Here is a 17786-nt window from a genome sequence, read left to right on the forward strand (position 1 = left end):
ACAAAAATAAATAAATAAATAACTCAACACGGGAGTGGGAGGGAATGGGAGTCGTTCTTCTGGGATTGGGACGGGACAAGTTCATTTCGTGGGATTTGGATGGGACGGGATTTTTTTTTGTGGGAGTAGTATGGGAGAGGTTTGAAAATCGACTCCTGTGTCACCCTCTACATCACATGGATATTAAATATCCACTTATATTTGGCATCCAGAAAATGTTACATCACCTTTTGTCTTTATTTTCAACATTATGTCTATTGTTTCAGAACTTAAAACCTAACAAACTAGTTATGTTGAAATATTTTGCTTTAAAACATCCATCTTCAAAACAAATGGCAGTAGGTTGTTATATAAGACAATGACATTCACAGTTTAAGGTGTGTCTTAAGTTTTGAAATACTTTTTGGGGTTTCTGTATAAAAATAATATATGGTATTTTGTGCATTTTGATCTTCAGAGTTAATAGAAGTTATAGTTTATAGATAATACCGACTATCATGTAGCAAGTTCACACCAATGAGCAAATGTACCTGGCTAGTTATTGCATGTACCTGGCAACAGCAGCTTTTCTGATGTTTCTGCCCATTTCTTTTGTTTCATTAACTGTTTGTAAAGATCTTTAGATTGAAACAGCTGAGGAAATGTATGATCTCTATAAAGGAACAGCAGAGCAAGAAATGTAAATTCAGATTTACTCAGTCTCATGTTGTTTCAAACCTGTATGACTATATTTCTCCTTTGGAAAACACATGGAAAATAGTGAAGACTGTGCCAGCCACTCTGATCCATGCAATTACAATTAACAAAAATACAGATTTTATTCCTATTATTTTTGGGTTAACTGTTTCTGTAAGACAATAGGCTGAGACTGTGAGAGCAGTTTCAAGAAACTCCACCATACCTCACCATGACAGTTGCTGCTGTGTAAATGAGTTTCCCCTTAAACATGTTGTTTATGTGTGTTCTTTTTTTACTTCGCTTTGTGTTTCACTATAGAGAATCACTTTGGGCATGACCAAATGCGGAATCTCTTATGACACCACGTCTGTCTTTGTCACACTCTTGCCAAAGTCATTCACATTTTTCTTCCTGTGGGAGACTGCGGCAAGCTCTCTCAGCACATCCTGACTTTGCTGATTTTGCTGAACTGTTCATTTCAAAATGCAATGTCAGTTGAACAGGATTGTGTTGAGTGGCGTCCTTAAAATTAAGAATAGTATCCATGTCAAGGCGAGTTATTCTAATATGCCTATTGCAAATTAAATTACAGTGGTAGGTGACATAAAGTCAACTTAAGTGTTGTGTATTGCATTCCAAGAGTTGCACATTTTGTCCTTACGGCACCTTGAACTAGTTTTCTATATTATGGCACATGCGCGATAAGCTCTGAATGTTATCTTTATACAAGTGAATGAGTAGTAAAACTGCATTGTGAAAATGCTTGTGTCAGTGTTGTTGCTTAAAACAGCACACAGTCAGCCTGTGAAGATATAACAAAACTGGCAACGAGGGTAAACATTCTCTTATCTTCTGCAACAGTCCTGGAAGTAGTGTTATTCAGCTGAGAGCGACTGAATACGATTGCATGCTTTCATCAGAAGCTAACAGGCACATGTGCGGATGTGCGGAGCTCATCGCGCTGGAACCAAAATATCAGGTCAAATCAACTGTCAAGCAATATGCTTGTATACCAAGTGGTTTAATTATTTTGTCAAAGATAATGGAATAAAAGATAAAGTTGTAGTTCCAACATTCCTCAGTGTAATGGGCAGCAAGACATATAATCTACTGTGTAGCCTGGTCCAGACTAATAAGCCTGGTGATTGCTTATTCAAGGACATGGTAGCATTGCTCCAAGAACATTATGCACCAAAACCCCTCATCATTGCTGAAGGATTTTGCTTTCATAAATGCAAACAGCTAGTGGGAGAATTGATTACACAATTTGTTGCGTTAATTATCTGCGCGTGATCCTCCCGAAATTTGTTAATAAAACATCACTTCACGAGTTCACACTTACATATAATAAACTGAGTAAAGGTTATGCGTATTTGGCGTTCTGTCCAGGGAGAGGGCTCCAAGCACGGTACTTACCCCCGAGCCCAGGGTACTCCCCCTGTATGGGGAGAGGGGTCCGAGCTCTGCATTTAGCCCGGACCCAGAGCGTTCCCCCCAAAGATGCAATAAGCATGGGACAGCAGCCAGAGAGGTGCGTTGATACCCCCCAAAATTGGCAGAGCTTAATGTTGGTGGGGTGCTGGACGTCGCTTGGAGTAACGGCACTGCTGTGGCCTTAGAGAAGAGAGAGATTAGCTCCTGCGGGAGCGGACACTGCTGTGGCATCTGAAAAGAGAATGTGGCTTCTGCGGAAGCGGGCACTGCTGCGACCAGAGGCGTCATGCCCATTCAAGGGGAGGGGGCACGTGCCCCCTCAGATTTTTGAACCAAGTGGATTTTGAATGCAGCTTCCAAAAGATAAAAAAATAGCCGATTAATATTTTCTATATTTAATACAATCAAACCAGCACGATTAAATCGTTCAGCGCATCATATCATTAGCTGCTAAATTCAAATCTGCATTCGCTGGCTGGCGCTGAGCCAGATACAGACGCGTTTTTACAGCACTGTGCATTATAACCAATCACACGTGATTCTGTTGAGCTTATGAATGCAATGACCAATCAGAGGCGTTCAGATGAGTCATCGCTAAAATGTTGGCGTTTTCTTCACTCGCTCGCTGACTGAATACCTCTTTCTGACTGAATAGCTGTTTTTTTTTCTATCTCAATTTCCAAGATTTTCTCTATGCTAGAATGTATTTCTGACCAAAACAGATTTAAGACTGGACAAGACCAGAAAACATGTTACATTCACTTTCAATGTTAAATGTACATTAAATATATAGTCAGTCGTATAAAAAAATGTTATGGCATGACACCCATAAACAGACAGGTTTTTATGCATAGTTAATAGATTACATTATCAGGTTACTTTGATCATAATCTATAAAGGTGAGAATCAAGATATTTCATGATATAGTTAATGCGTTTGGGAATGTTTAGAATATAAAAGGAAAAAATAAATAAAACATAAGTGCTGTTGCCTGCTGTGTGTCACATGACGACCCCCAACTCGTGCCCCCTCAAAAAAAATGAGTGCATGACGCCCCTGGCTGCGACAGTGGGAAGTAGAGATACAGGCTTCAGCGGGAGCAGATGAGTGGGAAGTAGGGATAGAGGGTCCTGCGGGTGTGAGCACTTCTGTGGAATCTGAAAAGAGAATGTGGCTTCTATTGAGACGGGCACTGCTACGGCATCTGAAAAGAGAAGGAGGCTTCTGTGGGAGCAGTCACTGCTGCGGCATTGGGTAAATTCAGATAGGGCTCCAGTGGGAGCAGACACTGCTGCGGTAGTGGAGGAATATAGAAAAAGGCAGCCTTGCGTTAGAACCTGCTACAGGATCTGGAGGCTGCTGAAAAGGAAAGGGGTTAGGGGAAGTAGAAGGAAAGTCTGAGATGGGCCTGCAAGCGAAGGCAGCCACATGCTTGCTTCTGCAGCTGTCAGCTGCGGAAAAAAGGGGAGTGGCTTGTGACTTTGGCGGGACATGCTGAAATGTCCGGGTAGTCTGCAGCGTTGCCAACTTAGCAATTTGTTGCTGGATTTAACAATTTCTCAGACTACCCTAGCAACTTGTTTTCAAAGCAACTAGCAACAAATGTAGTCATTTTAAAAATTTTATTTGGAAACCTTTAAAAAGTGATAAAAATGGTAAAAGGCATGCGTTTTTCTCTTAACCACGCAAAAGGAAAACATATTGAAACAGCTAGCCAACCAAGCGGCACATCGGCTGGTAACGTAGACACTTTGAGGGAGGTGCCTAGCAGTATGCACTTCATATATTAATTAAGTTGCACTTGTTCAATAATTGTTTATTTATGGTACGCCTTAATTTTTTCATTTGTACTTATGACTGTTAATCATTACTGTTGGTCCACTGAGATTAATTTTGTTTTCTGGTTAAGATCAACAGTGGAAGAGAAGTTTCACTGTTGATTATCTGACTCGAATTGAATGAGTAAATTAAATACGGGTAAAATGCTGGTGAAAAATAAAGAGTAATTTCAGTGTGTATTCTAAGCACTTGCGTCATGATTACGTAATGACATTAACATCCGATGATGTTGCGACGTCATTTAACAACAAATTACCTGCCTTTAGCGATTTTTACCTGAAAATTGTTTGGCAAGGCTGGTGGCCTGCGCCGCTAGCGTCTAGCGTCTAGAAACAGAAGTTAGAGGCCCGGCTGCAGCGCCGCATGAAGGGAGAGCCGCGGTGAAGGCTGAGCCGAAGCGGGAAGCGAGTGAGGCTTTGCTGCAGTAAGAACTGGGCGCGGCCCAGGCTCGTTGAAGGCCTGCTTCTGCGACCCGACGCTCGCGGAGAGCCGGGTTTTGTGCGGGACAATGGTGGTGTCAAACGAGACGAGTTCGGGGCTTTGCTCAATCTATTGGCCGCCTTGGCGGCTGGAGTGGATTTAGGAGTGAGGTTGGCTGATTTGCAGGGTGACAAATGGATCGTACAAATCCGTTTGTTTATTCTCTGCGATATACTTCATTGATGTACAGGGAGAAGAGTAGTGGGGAGAGAACACAGCTCCAGTGATCTGTTGAAGATCTGGGTGAAGATGGGTGCCAGCTGGTCAGCACAAGTTTTCAGACAGGCTGATGTCACACCGTTCTTCTCTTGTTCTTTCTGAAGACCTGGCACACGTTATCTTCACTGAACTGAATTGCAGATGTAGGGGAGACGGGGGTTGCAAGAGATGTGAATGGTGTTTTTTCAAACCTGCAGTAGAAGTCGTTCAGATCGTCTGTCAGATGTTGATTCTCCACAGTGCTGGGGGATGGTGTCTTGTAATTGGTGATGTCTTTCAGACCTTTCCACACTGAAGCCATGTCACTAGAAGAGAACTTACTCCATAGCTTTTCGGAATAATTCCTCTTTGCCAATCTGATCTCCTTTTCCAGTGTGTATTTGGCCTGTTTGTACAAGACTCTGTCCACATTCCTGCGATCTTTGGCCTAACGGAGCTGTCTGAGTTTTGCAGTGAACCATGGTTTGTCATTGTTGTAGGTTAAATGAGGCCTGGTATGAATGCACATATGCTCACAGAAACTGATATAAGATGTCTCTGTGAGCTCGTCCAGATCGGAGGCAGCAGCTTCAAAACCAGTCCAATCAGTGAGAGAGAAACAGGCTTGTAAATCCCGCTCTGCTTCATTGGTCCATCTTTTTACAGTCCTTAATACAGGTTTAGCTGATTTCAGTTTCTGCCTGTAGGTCGGTATGAGATGAACTAAACAGTGATCAGAGAGCCCCAAAGCTGCCCGTGGGACAGAGTGATAAGCATCCTTTATTGCTGTGTAACAGTGATGCAGTATATTACTGTCTCTAGTGGGACATGTAACATGCTGTCTGTATTTTGGCAGTTCACGTGAGAGATTTGCTTTATTAAAGTCCCCGAGAATGATTAAAACAGAGTCTGGGTGTTGTTGCTCACTCTCTGTGATCATATCAGTGAGTTTATGTAAAGCCGAGCTCACGTGCGCTTGCAGAGGAATGTAAACACTCACCAGAATGAAGGAGCAAAACTCCCGCAGCGAACAGAACGGTTTGCAGTTAATGAAGAGTGTTTCAAGATCGGGACAGCACATCTTCTTTAACACAGTTACATCTGTACACCACTTTTCGTTGATGTAAAAGCACCTCCCGCCACTGCACGATTTTCCCGTTGATTCTGCATCGCGGTCCACTCTAAACACCTGAAAGCCCGGCAGACTTAACGCGCTGTCCGGAATGGCGTCGTTCAGCACAGAGCAGCCAAGTTTGAAAAATCCTTGTTTATCCGGGAGAGCAGAAGGAGTTCGTCCGTTTTGTTGGGTAGAGAGCGGAGATTCGCCAGATGGATGCTAGGCAACGGCGTTCTGAATCTGCTGTCTGAGCTTCACGAGCGCGCCGGCTCGCTTCCCCCAGTCCGCACATCCTGAAGCGTTTGATCAGTGCCGCCGCTCCGCCAACTACAACGTTCAACAAAACATCGGAATAATCGAAATCCGGTAAAAGATTTTGTCAAAAGTTGAGTGCACGTGCTCAGCGTCATATCCAGAGGTTGTGTTTGGGAAATAGATGTATGAGTGCTGCTAGCATTGCTGCAGAGTTTGAAGGGGTGGGGGGTCAGCCTGTCAGACCATACGCTGCACACTGCATCAAATTGGTCTGCATGGCTGTCGTCCCAGAAGGAAGCCTCTTCTAAAGATGATGCACAAGAAAGTTTGCAAACAGTTTGCTGAAGACAAGCAGACTAAGGACATGGATTACTGGATTACTCAAGCGTGTGTGGCGGCAACCAGGTGAGGAGTACAAAGACAAGTGTGTCTTGCCTACAGTCAAGCATGGTGGTGGGAGTGTTATGGTCTGGGGCTGCATGAGTGCTGCTGGCACTGGGGAGCTACAGTACATTGAGGGAACCATGAATGCCAACATGTACTGTGACATACTGAAGCAGAGCATGATCCCCTCCCTTCAGTGGCTGGGCCGCAGGGCAGTATTCCAACATGATAACGACCCCAAACACACCTCCAAGATGACCAATGCCTTGCTAAAGAAGCTGAGGGTAAAGGTGATGGACTGGCCAAGCATGTCTCCAGACCTAAACCCTATTGAGCATCTGTGGGGCATCCTCAAACGGAAGGTGGAGGAGCGCAAGGTCTCTAACATCCACCAGCTCCGTGATGTCTTCATGGAAGAGTGGAAGAGGAATCCAGTGGCAACCTGTGAAGCTCTGGTGAACTCCATGCCCAAGAGGGTTTAGGCAGTGCTGGAAAATAATGGTGGCCACACAAAATATTGACACTTTGGGCCCAATTTGGACATTTTCACTTAGGGGTGTACTCACTTTTGTGATCAGCGGTTTAAACATGAATGGCTGTGTGTTGAGTTATTTTGAGGGGACAACAAATTTACACTGTTATACAAGCTGTACACTCACTATTTTACATTGTAGCAAAGTGTAATGTCTTCAGTGTTGTCACATGAAAAGATATAATAAAATATTTACCAAAATGTGAGGGGTGTACTCACTTCTGTGAGATACTGTATATATGTGAAATATATGACCAGCTGACAAGCTGTTTGTGTCCTGGGCTACTCCTCAAAAAGGGAAGCCATTATCTAATCAATGGCTGTCTCATTGGATCATAGAGGCTATATCTTTTGCTTATACAGTAGGTATAGTCAACCAAAATGCCTATTATCAGGTTAGGTTTTTGCAGGTGTTTTCAACTATCTAATGGCTTGCCACATATTTTAGTGTTTTTGTGAATAGTCATCTAAATGGTATACATTTCATCAGATGAATACTGTAATCATAATAATCACAATACAACACACACAATGCGGGAGGATTTGTAGTGACGCCTGAGTTGCCACCACCATTTTGCTATTAACATAGAGACGACAGTGCGGCCTCTAACCATCACTATATTGTTATAAAAGTAAAGAACAGAGATGCTAACATTAGCTCAACAACTACTACATGTGCATTTAATCTGTCATAGTTAGCATCTGTAACACATAGCATATATGTACTATGTGTATTTATAAAATTCACCACTTTATTTGCCTGTATGTTGCATGTAAAATATTTTATTATGAGTGGCCTTTTTTATACTTATGTAAGTATGAGTTTTGTTTCTATAGAACTTTACATCATAAATGGAGCTTATAGTTAATTGTTATGCATTAATAACTTCTGTCATTCATGTAGGGCTGGTATATTAGGATGATGTCAAATTATATCATCCATTTGTAAAATTACAATTCTGACTGTTTCACATCCTCAGTCATCACTGACGTCTTTGGGGTTAGTGAAATATCTGTCTGAGCAGCTAAACTTGTTTGTTCCAGGCATATGAGCTGTTACGTTATATCAAAAACAGGAAATCTCAAAGAAAAAGCGTATCCATCATCATGTTTGCAGCCAGAATAATCTTACAACAATGAACAATGAAATTCTGTTCACAGTTGTTTCCATTTAAATATGTGATACACGCCAGTGGTCATGTAGGCCAGTGGTTTTTGCAAAACAAAATAAAAGGGGAAAAAATGTCTATGTCTAAAATCTATGAGCATGTCTTTAATTTTGGTAAATGATGTCATAGGCCCTTGTGACTTTGCGTATAGTCGATACGTAAAAAAAAAAAATCAGATAATTGTTTATCCGTTTTACGACAAGGCAAGATTCAGGTTGTAAAATGTTGTGGTACAACTTCTCAAAAATGCAATGGATAATGCAGTTCATAGTATTTGTAATTTTTTTTAACCTGGAAAACACACACATAGTCATGTTGCGTTTCTATGTCTTCTGGGGACATTCCATAGACGTAATGGTTTTTATACTGTACAAACTGTATTTTCTGCCCCCTTACCCTAACCCTTCCCTTAAACCTGGATTTTGTCATCTTTGTGGGGATATTTTGCCCCCGTAATGTAGGGAATACCGGAACCACACACACACATACACACACACACACACATTCATGCTGGTTATTACCCATGACAATTTTAGAATTGTTAAATATTTTCTAGAAACCTTTCTAAGAACATGGCACATATGTTTTGAACTAGATTTATCAAATATGTTTTTTTATTTTCTTGATCAGGGACACTCTTATGTGTCATTGACAAACATGTTAAACATTTATTGGCTCATTTACATACCAGGTTTTGTACTGCATTTGTTTCAATAATGTATAGTCCTTATAAATGCCAGGCATAAAGAATGTAAATTGTTATTTAAATAATTTTTCAAGTATGCACTTCAGTTGTGAGTATGCAGCATACTATACAGTTTAAAAACCAGTGGTCCATCAAGTTCCCCCAAGCTCTTTTTAGAGCACTGGAACGTGTCCAAAATAAAAAATACAGTCACAGATCTGTCAAGTACAGTACAGTAAATCCTGTACATAAGTATACATAGATTATGTTTAAGTTCTGAGCCTTTCACTGTTACCAAACTAAACAAATAGCAGTGTGTGGTTTGTCTAAACAATGCAGTGAGACAGTGGCATTGCATGATTTAAACTCTTGTTTGGATTACTATGCACTGATTGTAGCAGGGATTTTGCAAGGCATTGTGCAAGGTTTGGTAGAGACCCGGAAGTTGCATAAATGTTTACTTGTCACATCGTCATCATGGGAATTCACTGGACCAAGCCCTGGTTTACTCACATCCATCCAGTATTTAAGACAGTATCACAGATGCCAGAGTAAATACAGACTGTGACATTACAATAACTGGACAAGAACATCTGCGCAAGGTAAACCATTCATCTCTATGTTATGTTGTGTTTATGACTTTTAAATTTATCTTTATTAGTGGTAACTGAATAATCAATGAATACAAGCAAGCAGAACTTATAAATACAATTTTTAATCTGTGGTAAACACTATTTGAATTAACCAGAGAATAATAGTTTCACATTAGGTTCTTTTGATGCTTTTATTTTGCAGGATGAAGACATTACATGCAATGCTACTGATGTTGTTTGCTGCATCAGTCTTTTCAAAACCAGTAAGTATTTATTTTTTTAGGATTTTTTAATACTGTTACTGTATTAATAACATACAGTACTATTATTAATCAAATTATCATCTGTTCAAATCCTCAGTTTCATTTGCGCAGAAGATTTGATTCATCAGACTCAAGCGGAGAAGAAAATGATTCAAGCAGAGAAGACAGGGAGGATTCACAGTCTGGTGAGAAATCTGAATCAAACGAGTCTAAATCAAGTGAATCTGAATCTTCGGAGGAAGATATCAGCGTTGTGTCAAGCACATTCTCTCCAGCTAGCACAACAAGTCCATCGACTGCTGGCAAAACAACAACACCATCAACTATAACGACACAAGATATCACAAACTGTGTTACTGGAACAAGGGGTGATGGTAATGTTATTATAATATCTTGCAGTATTTCTGCTTAATCATCAGTTAAACAGTTAAAGGTGTGTAATTCATTACAATTTACATTATAAAGTTATGTTTATGTGTTGATAATGAAGGTCCTGACACTGAACGATGTAACTTTTAAAATGATTTACTTTTAAACTGCATGTCACTAGTATGGTTTTAAGTGCTTGTTTAGAATAAAAAAAATCTTTCAAATGCAATTGTCATAGCAGTTTTATGATTTAACATCCTTTAATATTATGTAAGAAAATTAAGCCATTGTTTTTCAGTGAGATTTATTATTTGTAGTACTTTGGTAATAAAGTACAGTTCAGTACATTGTTCAGTACATTTTTTGCAACTTTTTCAGCAACCAAATGAATTATTTATTATTATTATTATTATTATAACATTGGTGTAAATGGCATGGAACATACTATATGCTATTTTTCTAATTTAGTAATGTAATTTAAATTTTTTATTATTATTATTATTATGAGATCAAAATAAATACGATTAACAGCACCATTCTATACAATTTCAAAAGAACTTCAATTAATCTAAAAAATATGCATCATGTGTGGCATAGTTTTCACATGGTTACACTGAGTCAAGAGGTGTGTCTGCTAAATGATATTGAAAAGGCCGGTTGGGATTTTAAGCACATTGCTTGTTACAGCCTAACCTAATGATCTATAACATGATGTAATCTTGGAATACAAAATAAAATCCATCTTACATGACCTCATTATATTGGTTAGATATTATCACATGACATCATTATGTGAGAAGGGGTCTAGTTATCATATTAGTGTCTAATTATCATTGTTACATAGGAAGGTCAAGTCTAGCACATTGCATTTTGGGACACAGTAATTTGGCAGTCAGTACATTCCAGTTTTGTTTGCAATATGTATTATATAGTCATTGCATCAAATGAAGCTTTGTCACAAATTCATATAATAACTTTTTTTGAGAAGAGTGAAATTAGACATCATGTCTACTTTCAAGAAAGTGTTGACATTTCTGAATTTCTATTCTTTACACTTTGTTGAATGCTCTCAGAAAGGAAACCATTATAGGGATATAGTGCAGAAGTCTACTGGAACTATCCGATATGCCGATATTTTTCAACTCATTTTGGCCGATACTGATATATTTCCTTTTGTTTGGAAACAACACCAAGTCTCTCCTGTGCAGAAATTATATGCAAAATATTTTTAATTTTGGTTAGTTTTTAACAAGAACTTAATTATTAGAATTAAATAAAAAATAATGAAGGCTTTTTAACGGTACATTGAAGATTTGAAAATAACTATAAATAAACTATCAATCGCTGCATTTCCCCCCCCCAGAAAGATGCAGTGTTACCTCTAACATTTTATTTTAAGATTTAACATTTGTAGATGGTCTAAAACAAAAGAGTTGTAAAAATTCTCAAAATCTTTTAGAGCTTATGGTTTGTTTAAAAAATAAAACATATTACACATTAATGAATAAATCAGTATACATAAAATTATTTAATTTGCAAGTGTCATGTTTGTGATTTTTTTTTTCATGTAAGCTATAGCTTCTGACCATTAAATCAAAACATACTCATGACATTATGACATCAATTACTGCTTTATTTAATCAGAAACACAGTCTAAATGTTATTTGTGTAGGCTATTTTACTTTTCATTTAATTAGAAGTAGGCCAACAGCGCCCCCTACAGATTAAAACTCCTTACCAAACGGGCTTTAGGACCTGGGGGAGGCTGTCACTGCACATGCTATTACTGTTTACACTATCACACACAGAACGCATTGTGTACATGCTTTCACCGATTAAATGCAGCAATCCAAAACAGTCAATCTAATCACAAATCAGGCAAAACTTTGCTTCAAGAATGAGCCACACTGCTTACGTGATCTAATCGCTAGCACACCCTGAGCACACGTGAGTTAACCCATTCATCTTATCGGCAAGACATACAGTATCGGCATAATTTTTCATATCAGGCCGATGCCGATATTTACATTTAAAGACATTATTGGCCAATTCCGATATCAGTCCGATAATATCGTGCATCCCTAATTGGAAGACTTTTATTATAGGCTATTTTTAGTACGTCCCTATGCAAGTGGACACAGGAGCAACTGTATCGCTCATGCAGAGTCAATTTGCCAAAAAGAGTGGTCGTACCTCTGTCCCTGGGAAGCGAAGCTGACTTTGAAATCAACTGGGAAACATGAAAGACCACTGTAAAGCTGGACATTAAAGCAGACAATAAACCTAAGTCCCTAAAAGCTCACCCTGTTCCGTATGTGATTACAACTCAGGTGGAAACAGAATCAGACTGCCTGGAGTACTGAAGAAGGTGAGTGTTAGTGAGTGGGCCATGCCCAGTCTTGAATTTGTAGCAATTTCAAGGCTACAGTCAACCCCCGTTTTAACTGTGGAACAGTACCTCTTGCTGATATTTGAATCTTTTTGGTGGATTAGCCAGAGGCCAGAAATTCAGCAAAATAGATTTACGTCAAACTTAACTCCAAATGCAGGCTGATCCTGTTGCCCAAGAGCCATTGAACATCATGACACACAAGTCACCTTCCAACCCACCACTGAATATCTTGGACACGTAATTGATAGCACTGGTCTCCACAAAGCACCATCAAAGGTAAAAGCACTTGTGGATGCACCATCTCCAAAGAATGTAAGCCAGCTGAGATCATTCCTAGGAATAATAAAATACTATTAAAAGTTCATGCCAAACCTGCCAGCAAGCTTTGTCGCCTACATTAACTGCTGAACAAATTCTAAGAGTGGAAATGGTAAGACAGATGTGAGAAGGCATTCAGGGATGTGAAATGTGCACTGACACAATCTGAGATCCTCACACATTACATCCCTTCTCTACCAATACAGCTGTCAGTGAAATACTTTCGCATGTCAAGGTGAAGAAAGGCCAAATGGCTTTGCAGCAATGACCCTGAACTCAGCAGAGAGCAATAATGCCCAAATTGAACGAGAAGCCTTAGCAATTGTATTTGCTGTTAAGAAATTTCACCAGTACTTGTTTACCCAACTAACAGACCACAGACCACTTACCTCTATCTTTAGGTCCCAAATCGGCATTCCCTCACTATCTGCAAATAACATGCAGTACTTTGCTTTGTTGCCATTGGCACATTAGTAAAACATCAAAGATAGGAGATCTGTGCAGCACTGTAACACAGATGGACTATCCAGGCTGCCTCTGCTGGACACACCACCAGAATGTGCTCAAGTTGACATATTTTCCTTCAAAGTAGTGCAAAGTGCACCAGACACTGTGGCTCAAGTAAAGTGATTCACAAGAACTGACCCTTTTTTGTTGAGAGTTTTGGCCTGGATCTCTCATGGTAGGAGGGGAGAGATGACAGACAAATTCTGGCTGCTTACTATGGGGGTATGCATTTTTTGTTATACCCCCACCTCTGAGGAACCTTTTGCTGAAGGAACTTCCTGCAGGCCATGCAGGAGTAGTGAGGATGAAAGAGAAGGCACGTAGCTACTTCTGGTGGCCTAGCATACATGCAGAGATTGGAGAAGAAGCAAAGGATTGTTCAGATTTCCAGAATGTAAGACTCATGCCACAGACAACCCCCTTGCATCCATGGGATTTTCCAGAGAAGCCATGGCAAAGAATAAATTTTGACCAGGACCAGTGGAGAGCCACATGTTTCTGGTGATTGTTGACCTTTATGGTGGGAAAAGGTTGCTGCCTGCTTAGCCTACAGCGAGACAACTCCTGTCTGCTGTACGTGCTTGCATGAAGGAAATGTCCCGCTATTGGTCTAGCCCCTTTAAGAGCAAGCTTTCCTTTTTGGAGATTCAAGGGATGGGAGAGTTGGGGCTGAGTAGAGTCTGTTTTATGTTTGAAACAAGATTATTTTGCTTACCCCATTGGCAGATTATTTTGCTTGTTCTAAGCAAAAACTCGCTTAAATTTGACTTGTTTTTTCTGAAAACAAGGCAATCATTTTTACTTGTCTAGAAAATCATTTTTTAGATATTTAGAATTTTTAGATATTTTGGCTGGAAACAAGACAAAAAGTAAGTAAGCAAACATTTTTTGCAGTGTATGACTCATTGAATCATAGAGGCTATATCTTTAGCTTATACAGTAGGTACCAAAATGCATATTACCAGGTTAGGGTTAGGTTTTTGCAGGGGTTTTCAACTACCTAATGGCTTGCCACATACTTTTGTGTGGTTTTATACACCGGATGTGTCTGAGCCATCTTTAGCGCATGCAGTGCTAGGAGCTGGCAGGTCTGAACCCATTTAATTGCTGTGGATGACAGCAGCAATGTTGGTGCAATCTAGGAGTGGTCAACATCTCCCAAAGTGGAACACAGAACAAAACAAATATACATCATTCAATACTTAGCTGCAAATTTTAATACATTTTTTCTTTAAGGTGCATTCAGGAGAAAAGTTTTACACGTTAGGAAATAAATTGTGTTTTTGTAAATAGTCATCTAAATGGTGTATAATTCATCAGATGAATACTGTACTCATAATAGTCACGATGCAACACGCACAAGGTGGAAATATTTGGTGATGGAGAAAATGCTAAGCAGTGACACCTGAGTTGCTTCTTTGTTATTGTGTCAGGTAAGAGAATTAATTATTGTGAAGACTGCTTTCTAGAACTCACTGGTATCAGAGTAATTTACATAAAACTCAGAGACGACAGCACAGCGTCTAACCACCACTATATTGTTATTAAAGTAAAGAACAGAGATGCTAACACTAGCTCAACAATGACAGAATGTGCATTTAATCTGCCATATCTGTAACAAATAGCATATATATACTATGTGTATTTAGAAAATGTATTTGTTTACATGTAAAATGTATTATGAGTGGCAAAATATGCATCATTTTATACTTATGTAAGCACGAATTTTGTTTCTATAGAACTTTACATCATAAATGGAGCTTATGGTTCATTGTTATGCATTAATAACTTCTGCCATTCATGTAGGGCTGGTATATTAGGATGATGTCAGATCATATCATCCATTTGGAAAATTACAATTCTGACTGTTTCACATCCTCAGTCATCACTGACGTCTTTGGGGTTAGTGAAATATCTGTCTGAGCAGCTTAACTTGTTTGCTCTGGGCATATGAGCTGTTACGTGATATCAAAAACAGGAAATCTCTGAAAAATCTGCGTATCCATCATCATGTTTGCAGCCAGAATGATCTTACAACAATGAACAATGAAATTCTGTTCACAGTTGTTTGCTATTAAGTATGTGATACACGCCGTTGGTCATGTAGGCCACACTGTAAAAAAAAAAAAAAAAAAGTTGAGCCAACTTAAAATTTTAAGGCAACCAGCTTCAGCAGATTTTTGAGTTTTCTCAACTTGTCGTTTTAAGTTTATACAACAAAAATTTGAGAATCTCCCACAAAAATAAGTTGGGCAAACTCAAAAATCTGCTGAAGCTGGTAAAAAAAAAATCTTTTAAGTTCGCTCTACTTTTTATTTTTTTTTATTTTTTTTTTTACAGTGGTTTAGGATGATTTCGCTGCAAAACCAGTTGCAAAGGGAAACAGTGTCCTTAAAATCTATGAGAATGTCTTCAATTTTGGTAAATCTATGACAAGGCAAGATTGAGGTTGTAAAATGTTGTGTTGTATCTTCTCAAAAATGCAATGGATAATGCAGTTCATAGTATTTGTAATTTTTTTTACTTGGAAAACACACACATACTCATGTTGCGTTTCTATGTCTTCTGGGGACATTCCATAGATGTAATGCTTTTTATACTGTACAAGCTGTATTTTCTATCCCCTTACCCTAACCCTTCCCTTAAACCTACCCCTCACACAAAACTTTCAGCTATTTCAGATTTTATTTTATTTTATTTTTGAAACTTAATTCATATGATTTATATAAGCTTGTTCCCACAAGGACATGGATTTTGGATCTTTTTGTCCCCATAACGTAGGGTTTACCTGAACTCCACACACACATTTTCATGATGGTTACAACCCATGACATTTTTAGAGTTGTTAAGTATTTTCTTGAAACATTTCTAAGAACTTGGCACATATGTTTTGAACATGTTAACCGTTAATTGGCTTATTTACATCAGATTTTATATTGCATTTGTTTTATATACTGCTATTTGACAAGTATACATTTCAGTTGTACGTATGCAGCAAACTTTAAAGTATAAAACCAGTGGTCCATCGAGTTCCCTCAAACTGTGTTTAGAGCAATGGAGTGTGTCCAAAATATAAAAATACAGTCACAGGCCATAATTTCACATGTGTGGATCTGTCAAGTACAGTACAGTAAATCCTGTACATAAGTATACATAGAAAATGTTTAAGTTCTGAGCCTTTCACTGTTACCAAACTAAACAAGTAGCAGACAGTGTGGTTTGTCTAAACAATGCAGTGAAGCAGTGCTGTTGTGTGATTTACATGCTCGTTTGGATTACTACACACTGGTTTGTAGCAGGGATTTTGCAAGGTATTGTGCAAGGTTTGGTAGAGACCCGGAAGTTGCACTAATGATTACTTGTCATGTCATTATCATGGGAATTCACTGGACCAAGCCCTGGTTTACTCACATCCATCCAGTATTTAAGAGACAGTACCACAGATGCCAGAGTAAATACAGACTGTGACATTACAATAACTGGACAAGAACATCTGTGCAAGGTAAACCATTCATCTCTATGTTATGTTGTGTTTATGTCTTTTAAATTTATCTTTATTAGTGGTAACTGAATAATCAATGAATACAAGCAAGCAGAACTTATAAATACAATTTTAATCTGTGGTAAACACTATTTGAATTAACCAGAGAATAATAGTTTCACATTAGGTTCTTTTGATGCTTTTATTTTGCAGGATGAAGACATTACATGCAATGCTACTGATGTTGTTTGCTGCATCAGTCTTTTCAAAACCAGTAAGTATTTATTTTTTAGGATTTTTTAATACTGTTACTGTATTAATAACATACAGCATACAGTACTATTATTAATTAAATTATCAACTGTTCAAATCCTCAGTTTCATTTGCGCAGAAGATTTGATTCATCAGACTCAAGCGGAGAAGAAAATGATTCAAGCAGAGAAGATAGGGAGGATTCAGAGTCCGATGAGAAATCTGAATCAAACGAGTCTAAATCAAGTGAATCTGAATCTTCGGAGGAAGATATCAGAGTTGTGCCAAGCGCACTCTCTCCAGCTAGCACAACAAGTCCATCGACTGCTGGCAAGACAACAACACCATCAACTACCAAGACACAAGATATCACAAACTGTTTTATTGTGGATCTTACAAGAAGGGGTGATAATGATAATGTCCATATAATACCTTGCAGGAAAACTGCTTAATCCTCTTTTAATGCAAAACAAACAAAAGTTGAATGGTGTACAATTCACTGGAGATTACAGTATAAAGTAATGTTTATGTGTTGATAATGAAGGTGTTGATACAGAATGATAACTTTTAAAATTATTTACTTTTAAATTGCATGTCCCTATTATGGGTTTAAGTGTTTATTTAGAATAAAAAAAATCTTTCAAATTCAACTGTCATAACATTTTTATGATTTCACATCTTTCAATATTATGTAAGAAAAAATAAGCCATCATTTTCCAGTGGCGTTTATTATTGGTAGTAGTATGTTTGTCTGAGGTATGTAAAACTTCTGTCTGATATGAGAGTTCAGTATATTTTTGCAATTTTTTCAGTAACCAAGTGAATTATTATTATTATTAT

General features: G+C 38.6%; 2 long non-coding RNA genes across 2 annotated transcripts; both read left to right on the forward strand.

Annotated features, from left to right (window-relative positions):
* The first annotated feature begins 9274 nt into the window (after nt 1-9274).
* On the forward strand, nt 9275-10301 carry LOC131548250 (uncharacterized). The gene is made up of 3 exons (XR_009273112.1): nt 9275-9373; nt 9567-9627; nt 9725-10301. It is a non-coding gene; the product is annotated as an uncharacterized LOC131548250 (long non-coding RNA).
* A 6298-nt stretch (nt 10302-16599) lies between these two features.
* On the forward strand, nt 16600-17596 carry LOC131548251 (uncharacterized). Its single transcript, XR_009273113.1, has 3 exons — nt 16600-16715; nt 16908-16968; nt 17072-17596. It is a non-coding gene; the product is annotated as an uncharacterized LOC131548251 (long non-coding RNA).
* The last annotated feature ends 190 nt before the right edge of the window (nt 17597-17786 follow it).

This window comes from Onychostoma macrolepis, chromosome 10, assembly GCF_012432095.1.
Source record: "Onychostoma macrolepis isolate SWU-2019 chromosome 10, ASM1243209v1, whole genome shotgun sequence".
NCBI lineage: Eukaryota > Metazoa > Chordata > Actinopteri > Cypriniformes > Cyprinidae > Onychostoma > Onychostoma macrolepis.